The sequence below is a fragment of the Chiloscyllium punctatum genome, chromosome 18 (assembly GCF_047496795.1).
Source record: "Chiloscyllium punctatum isolate Juve2018m chromosome 18, sChiPun1.3, whole genome shotgun sequence".
Taxonomy (NCBI): domain Eukaryota; kingdom Metazoa; phylum Chordata; class Chondrichthyes; order Orectolobiformes; family Hemiscylliidae; genus Chiloscyllium; species Chiloscyllium punctatum.
The window spans coordinates 76628043-76635548 of NC_092756.1; the positions used below are offsets into that span (position 1 = coordinate 76628043).

General features: G+C 47.9%; 1 non-coding gene across 1 annotated transcript; it reads left to right on the plus strand.

The window, feature by feature from the left end:
• The first annotated feature begins 6878 nt into the window (after positions 1-6878).
• Positions 6879-6951, plus strand: trnar-ccu (transfer RNA arginine (anticodon CCU)). Its single transcript has one exon. It is a non-coding gene; the product is annotated as a tRNA-Arg (tRNA).
• Positions 6952-7506: the final 555 nt, after the last annotated feature.

A 7506-nucleotide genomic window follows, 5' to 3' on the forward strand; every position in this document is an offset into this window, starting at 1 on the left:
AACACGTCTGAACAGGTCAACGAAATATATCGACAGGAACCATCTACAGCATTAACCTGCATTTATTGAGTTATCTTTCAAAACCAATTCAGTGCAATTGAAATACTGTGTGGTATCACTCACTGTAATAAACACTCTCCTTGAATAAGGTGAAGAGAAAGTAATGGCAAATTATAAAATTACCAAAATAATGCATGACAATGGTTCGTAAATATATGTTTATAAATTACTCTACAGATACTTATGGAAATTAAATAAGGAGGAACAAATATCATGGACAATTAACCATACACTTCGCAATATTTCACTTTCACTGTAGAATTGTAGTTTTAAGATCAAAGTTTTTCTGAAGTTGATCAGATCTCACCCCATCGAATACTTATCCTTTATACCATTCTCCCCAAACTTGAGGTGAGAATTCATATGTTTCAGAGGATTGCCTTATTTGATGAGCTGTTCCTTGATATATAATAAGTACAATCCCACAGACTTTGTCATGATTGCACCTTGTCTAAACTCTGAATCAAATCATTCAATAGCAGACAATTCCCAAGAGGTTAATGAGCAAAAGTCCCATTCAATGTTTTCAAGTCTCCATTCTCCTTCCGTAAAAAAATTATACACAAGTTAAATACCACAAGTGCTGGAAATCTGCAATAAAATCAGGCAATGTTGAAATGCAGGTCAGGTAGCATCTGTGGAGAGAAACACAATTCTCAATTTGCAATATTCATTTTGTTTTTTTCAGCAGATGCTTCCGAACCTGAGAGTTTCAACACTTACTGTTTATATTCTTAATGTAGACCATGCCCTTGGAGTGATTAATGTGAATGGACTGTTAAATATATCACTGAGATGTTCTGGTGAAGGGCATTGTTTCGTAAATACATGGAGCACGTACAAAGAGAGGTTGGTATGAGAATTGTTCCCCACTTTATTACAGTTCCAGACAGATATCCCAAATTGTTAAGCTCCGAGGTGAGCAGAGATAAATTGGTTTCCTTTCTTCATTGACCTGGATCCTTGGTTGGTCACTAACAGGTTAATTTAAAAAGGGACCCTTTCTTGTGGATGTCTTCCTCCCAAACCAATTGAATTGGTGTTTAAAAGTAGCCAATTAAACCTGGATATTTTGAATTAACAAAAGAGTGAAACTATTCATATCAGAATGCAAAAAGATTATTGTAACTCACATACACACAGATTAGGAAGAGAAGGAGTTGCAGGTGGATAGCACAGTGAAGAAGGCATTTGATCCACTTGCCTTTATGAGTCAGTGCATTGAGTATAGGAATTGGGATGTTGGGTTGTGGCTGTACAGGATATTGGTGAGGCCACCTTTTGGAATACTGTGTTCAATTCTGGTTTCCCTGCTATAGAAAGATGTTGTAAAACTTGCAAGCATTCAGAAAAGATTTACAAGGGTTTTGCAAGGGTTACAGGGTTTGTGCTATGGGGGAGGACGAATAGACTGAGGCTATTTTCTCTGTAGTGTTGGAGGCTGAAGGGAGGCCTTATCGAGGTTTATAAAATCATGAAGAACATGGATAGGGTGAATAGCTTCAGTCTTTTCCCCAGGATGGGGGAGTACAAAAAGCAGAGGGGAAAAAGTTTACGGCGAGAGGAATAATAATTTAAAAGGAACCTCAGGGGCAACCTTTTCATGCAGAGGGTGGTGCTTATATGGAACATGCTGCAAGAGGATGTGGTGGAGGCTGGTACAATAACAACATTTAGAAGTTAAAAGTCACACAACACCAGGTTATAATCCCACAGGTTTATTTGGAAGCACTGGCTTTCAGAGCGCTGCTCCTTCATCAGGTGAAGACAACCACCCAGTGAAGGAGCATCGCTTCGAAAGCTAGTGCTTCCAAATAAACCCGCTGGGCTATAACCTGGTGTTGTGTGATTTTTAACTTTGTCCACCCCAGTCTAACACCGGCTCCTCCAAAACATTTAAAAGGCATCGGGATGGGGGTATATGAACAGGGTGGGTTGAGAGGGATATGGGCCAAATGCTGGCAAGTCGGACTAGATTAATTCAGGATATCTTGTCGGCATAGACGAGTTGGACCAAAGGGTCTGTTTCCGTGCTGTATAACTCTAAGACTCTGTAACATTGAAAAGGCAGCTGGATGGGGACATGAATAAGAAGGCTTCAGAGGGATATGGACCAAATGCTGGTTTGTGGGACTAGATAACTTTCGGATATCTGGTTGGCATGGACGAGTTGGAGCGAAGGATCTGTACAACTCTGTAACTCTGTAAGTGTAAGCTCTCTTGGGATATTTTGACTTTTGTTACAGAGCCTTTTTAAATGACTGGGACATTTTAATTTGTGCTTATTTGGTTTAATTGGTTTCTTTTAATTTATTTTCAGAGTCGTGTAAGGAGACTTCTGAAAAGTGGGCTGTCAGTAGGTTAGAAGATGGAATAGGTTATGCTGCATTCTGCAATTACAGCGATGATGATGTGCCAAGTGTAATACTTCAACTGGCTTGGCATTGATTTATTGGTTAATACTCTTAGCCATTGAAGTTATAACATCTTCAGTTGAGAGTGAAAGCATATATCTTGGGAGGATATTTCATTGCTCTAAAGATACCACGTATCTGAAAGTTCCCTGCAGTTAATAGATCAATGGGACAGGAATTACCTATTATATCACAAAGTAAGTCTGTTTCTCTCTGCTGAACTTCTACTCAGCTAAAGATTGATCTGCCTGTTGTGTGACATGGCTTTTAATTTCCACTGATCAACCAGATGAACATTAGTAACATAATGTTCGAATATAGGGCTGGTTCTCTTCCACAAAGGGGGGTCTCGCAAGTTCGGGCAGATCTTTCTACTGAGGCAGGAAACGATTTCTCTTCATTCTGAGGCACCAAGAGGGTCTGAGAAATGAAGGGACGATGTCATAACTGGTCAGAAAGGCCTTAGACAGTGTTCTTTAACTGTTACACCTTGACAGCAGCTGCTCCATACTTTCGTGTGTCCCTCAACATGTCATCCTCAATCTTGGAACATACTCAGCTGTAGCACTCGTTTGAGGTCAACAGTTTCCACAGAGAGTCCACAGTGGGAGCCCTAGGGGCCTAATTGATAAGGCATTGGCTTCCCTCAGCTGGTAATTGTTGGTTCAAGTCCCATTTGCGGGGCTTGGGTTTTAAGCCTGGGCTTTGTTGCTGATTTTCATTCCATGTCAACTTCATCTCAATCCAGGCTGACTGAATTTTTCATCGACAGTACTCTGTTAAAAATCACTGTGCCTCCGTTGAGATTATGGCAAATGATGTGACATAGAAACTTGCACAAGGTAATTCCGGGATTTGGGAGATCTTGGGGTGAATTGTCTGAAAGAGACAGCACAGCCACAATGGGCTGAATGCCGGCTAAGATTCTGTTGATTTGTCCTCAATGCAGCTTTTTGCAACATCTCCACTTCCACCTTCCCCAGAAACTGCAAATATCTTGAAAGTGCTGCACACAATAACATTGAGCCCTTCTCCTGTCTGCTCCATTTGCCTCAAACTGTGGGTCTGCAAAGTTGGAGTTGAGTTGATTTCTCGACTGGGAGAAAGTGAGCACTGCAGATGTGAGAGATCAGAGTCAAACTGTGTGGTGCTGGAAAAGTACAGCTGGTCAGGTGGCATCCGAGGAGCAGGGGAGTCAATGTTTCGAGTATAAGCTCTTCAGGCCTATGCTCGAAATGTCGACTGTCCTGCTCCTCGGACGCTGTCTGACCGGCTGTGATTTCTCAAATGTCCGTTTGGGGCCAAATGGGAGGCAAGATCAATTTATCAAGCAGCCGACAATTTAGCATGAAATGGAAGGGGTAAAAAATAATCAGTAAGAGTAGAAAACTCAGAAAAAAACAATATGACAGGGCAGGGTTTAGTATTTAAAGATTGCCATTTGACCTTGTCGGGTGTATCCCCAACGGCCTAATGGATAAGGCACTGGTCTCCTTAACCGGGGGATTTTGGGTGTAAGTCCTATCTGGGGTGTCTGGTTATTTATGGCTTGTTCACTGTCAATGTTATTTCTAATTAACTTTGGAGAAACCCCCATGTCTGCTTTCAGCTGATGGGAAGTGGTGCCCAACATGTTCTTGCGCAAGATTTTCCGGGATCTGCAGGATGGGGGGTGAATCGTCTGAAAGAGACAGCACAGTCACAATGGCTGAAAACCTGCTGAGATTCTCCTGGGGATGGCATGGTGGCTCAGTGGGTTGCACTGCTGCCTCACAGCATCAGGGACCTGGCTTTGATTCCTCGATTGGGTGTCTGTTTGTGTAGAGTTTCCAAGTTGGCTCCGTGGTTAGCACTGCTGTCTCAAAGCACCAGGGACCGAGGTTCAATTTCAGCCTCTGGTAACAGTTTGTGTGGATTTTGCACTTTCTCCCCGTGTCTGTGTGGGTTTCCTCCAGGTGCTCCAGTTTCCTCCCACAAGTAAATTAGCCATGCAAAATTGCTCAGACTGTTCAGGGATGTGAAGGTTGGATACATTTGTCAGGAGGACATGAAGGGGAGTGAGTCTGGGTGGACTTGTTGGGCCAAATGGCCTGTTTCCACACTGTATGGAATCTATGAGAAAGACATTTGGACAGGTACATGACAGGAAATGCTTGTGTGGATGTGGACCAAGTGGAGGCAGGTGCAATTAGTTTTAAAGTTAACGGCTCCATGACACTGCCCCTTCACTTTGGGAGAGGTGTACACCAAGGCTGCCCCCTGTCCAGCCAGCTGGATTCCCTGTGCGTGGAGCCTTTCCTGTGCCTCTTGTGGAGGAGGTTGTCGGGGCTGGTTCTGCGTGGTGCGGGCACGGGGGTGGTCATCTCGGCCTACGCTGACCACGTGCTCCTCCCTTTCACCGACACTGCTGACCTGGGGAGGATGTGTGAGTGCCAGGCCGTGTACTCATCGGCCTCTTCCACCAGGATCAACTGGGCCCAATATTCCTGACGACTGGTCAGTCCGTGACGGGTGGAGTCTCTGCCGGAGGAGTTACGGGGGTTCAGCTGGAGTACCACCATCTCCTCGACCTGGGGGTCTACCTCAGCCCGGCTGAGGAATCCTGGCCGGGGAACTGGCAGGAGCTGGAGGCCAAAGTCTCACCTCGCCCAGGCCTCTGGACAGGACTGCTCCGAGTGCTGTCTCACAGGAGTCGAGTGTTGGTCATAAACCAGCTGGTGCCTGCCATGCTGTGGTACCGGCTGGTCACTTTGGTCCCTCCACCTGGTTTTGTCGCTGACATCCAGAGAATGTTGGTTCACTTCTTCTGGGACAAAAAGATGCACTGGGTCACTGCGCAGGTCCTGAGTCTCCATATTGAGGGGGGCGGTCAGTCGCTGGTGTGCGTTCACACCCAGGTAGCGATGTTCCACCTTCAGACCTTGCAGCGATACCTTTACATTGAGCCTCCCCCTCGGCGGGGTGCCCTGGTGACGTATTTTTTCCACCAGGTGCGTAACCTCAACCACGACACTCAGCTCCTGTTCAGGGACCGTGATGGTTTGGAGGTCACTCTCAGGACACTGCCTGTCTTTTACCAGGACCTGCTCACGGTCTGGAACATGGTCGAATCGCGTCACGCCTACCCTCCGGCAGGAGTAACGGCTGTCGTCAGGGAGACGTCGCTCAGGAATCCGCACCTCCGTACTCGTGGGTTCGAGTGACTGTCGGAGGGGAGGGCCGTGACTGTGAGGGTGACCAGGATCGGGGACGTGCTGGATGGTGGGGGTCTGGGCTGGACGCTGCCGCAGGATATAGCGAGCAGGGCAGCGGTAGACGTCCGGTACGTGGCCACCACCATCCGACACCTTAAAACGACGGTGCTCAGACCCCACGTAGTGCCCCAGTTGGAGGATGCTCAGGTGTGCGGTGGGATCCCGTCTGCACTCACTCCTGCCCGGGCGGAATTTCACATTGGCCCCAGGGGTCCTGTACTTCCTGTGGGTGACTGTGCCCCACAACCTGAGCTGTCTCCGGAGTTTTAGTTTTGTCCCTTTCAGGGGTGTATCACAGAGGGCCCTGTACAGACTGCTGCTGCACACCCTCATCCACCTCCCGGACACACCCTGGCGTGCCCATTTACCACCGGGCGGTGGGGACCATCCCCAGTGAAGGGCTCTCTACATGGGAGTCCTCCCCCTTTCTCACGGGGATCTGGGGTGGAGAGTATTGCACGCGGCAGTCCGCAGATTGCGGTGGTTCACGGACTCCCAGCCCAACTGCTTGTTCTGTGGTGCTGTGGAGTCCATGGAACAGGGCGCTTGCACTCCCTTTTTAGCTTTCTGGGAAACCTTCTCCTCCGTTTCTGGTTGGACTTCAGCCCCACACTCCCCATCATTGGGCACCCAGTGCCGAGGGGGGAGGGTTGGTCAGAGGATCTCCTCGTGGGTCTGCTCCTGGGCCTGGCCAAACTGGTTGTTCGGGCCGATTGCCTGACCCTCTTCAATGGTTACGTTCGAGCCCGGGTGTCCCTGGAGAAGGAGCACGCAGTGTCTACCAACTTCCTTGAGCTGTTCAGAGAGTGCCCTCCCCCTCACTGTTTGGTCACACAGCATTTCCCTTTGATGCTTGTCACTGGCCACTCGGGTGTTTCCTTTCTTCCTGGTGGTGGGAATTGAATAAAGATTTGTCCATCTGTTGTCTTTCACTGTGTCTCACACCTGCACACACACAACATGGGTGCTGGGGAAAACATAAGCACTACCACAGTTAGGCAGCAGTGCGGGGGTAAAGAGAAAAACATATACAACCAGGAGATTTGGAATGCCCTCAGTCCAGGGCACTGACTCTGTGTTGGCTCAGCCACAGTCAGTGTGTTCGTGCAAAACAAAACTTAAAAGCTGCCATTTTAATATGACATGTGTGGCCTCAGTGGCCTAATGGATAAGGCACTGGCCTCCTAAGCCAGGGATTGTGGGTTCAAGTCCCATCTTGGGTGTCTGACTTTTAAAGCTTGTCTTCATGGCTGATCTTCATCCGCCGTCAAGTCGATTTCTCATCTCCTCTGGAAAAGTCCCCAGGTCTGTGTTGTGTTGGTGGTACCCTGTGTCAGAAAAATACAGAATGTTGAGGATATGCAGGATTTTTGGGTCAATCGTCTGAAAGCGACAGCACAGTCACAATGACTGAAAACCTGCTGAGATCCTCCTGGGGATGGCATGGTGGCTCAGTGCGTAGCACTGCTGCCTCACAGTGTCAGGGACCTGGCTTTGATTCCTCCCTTGGGTGTCTGTTTGTGTCGAGTTTGCACATTTTCTCGATGGGGTCCTCCGGGTGCTTTGATTTCCTCCCACAGCCCAAAGATGTGCAGGTTCGGTGGATTGGCTTTGGGGAATGCAGGGTGAGAGGATACGGGTTAGGCCTGGCTGGGATGCTCTTCAGAGGGTCAGTGGGGACATGATGGACTGAATGGCCTCCTCCCACCCCACTCTAGGGCTTCTCTGAACAAGGTTGGACCAAATGGTCAGAATTCCACTGCAAGGCCCAGTCAAGG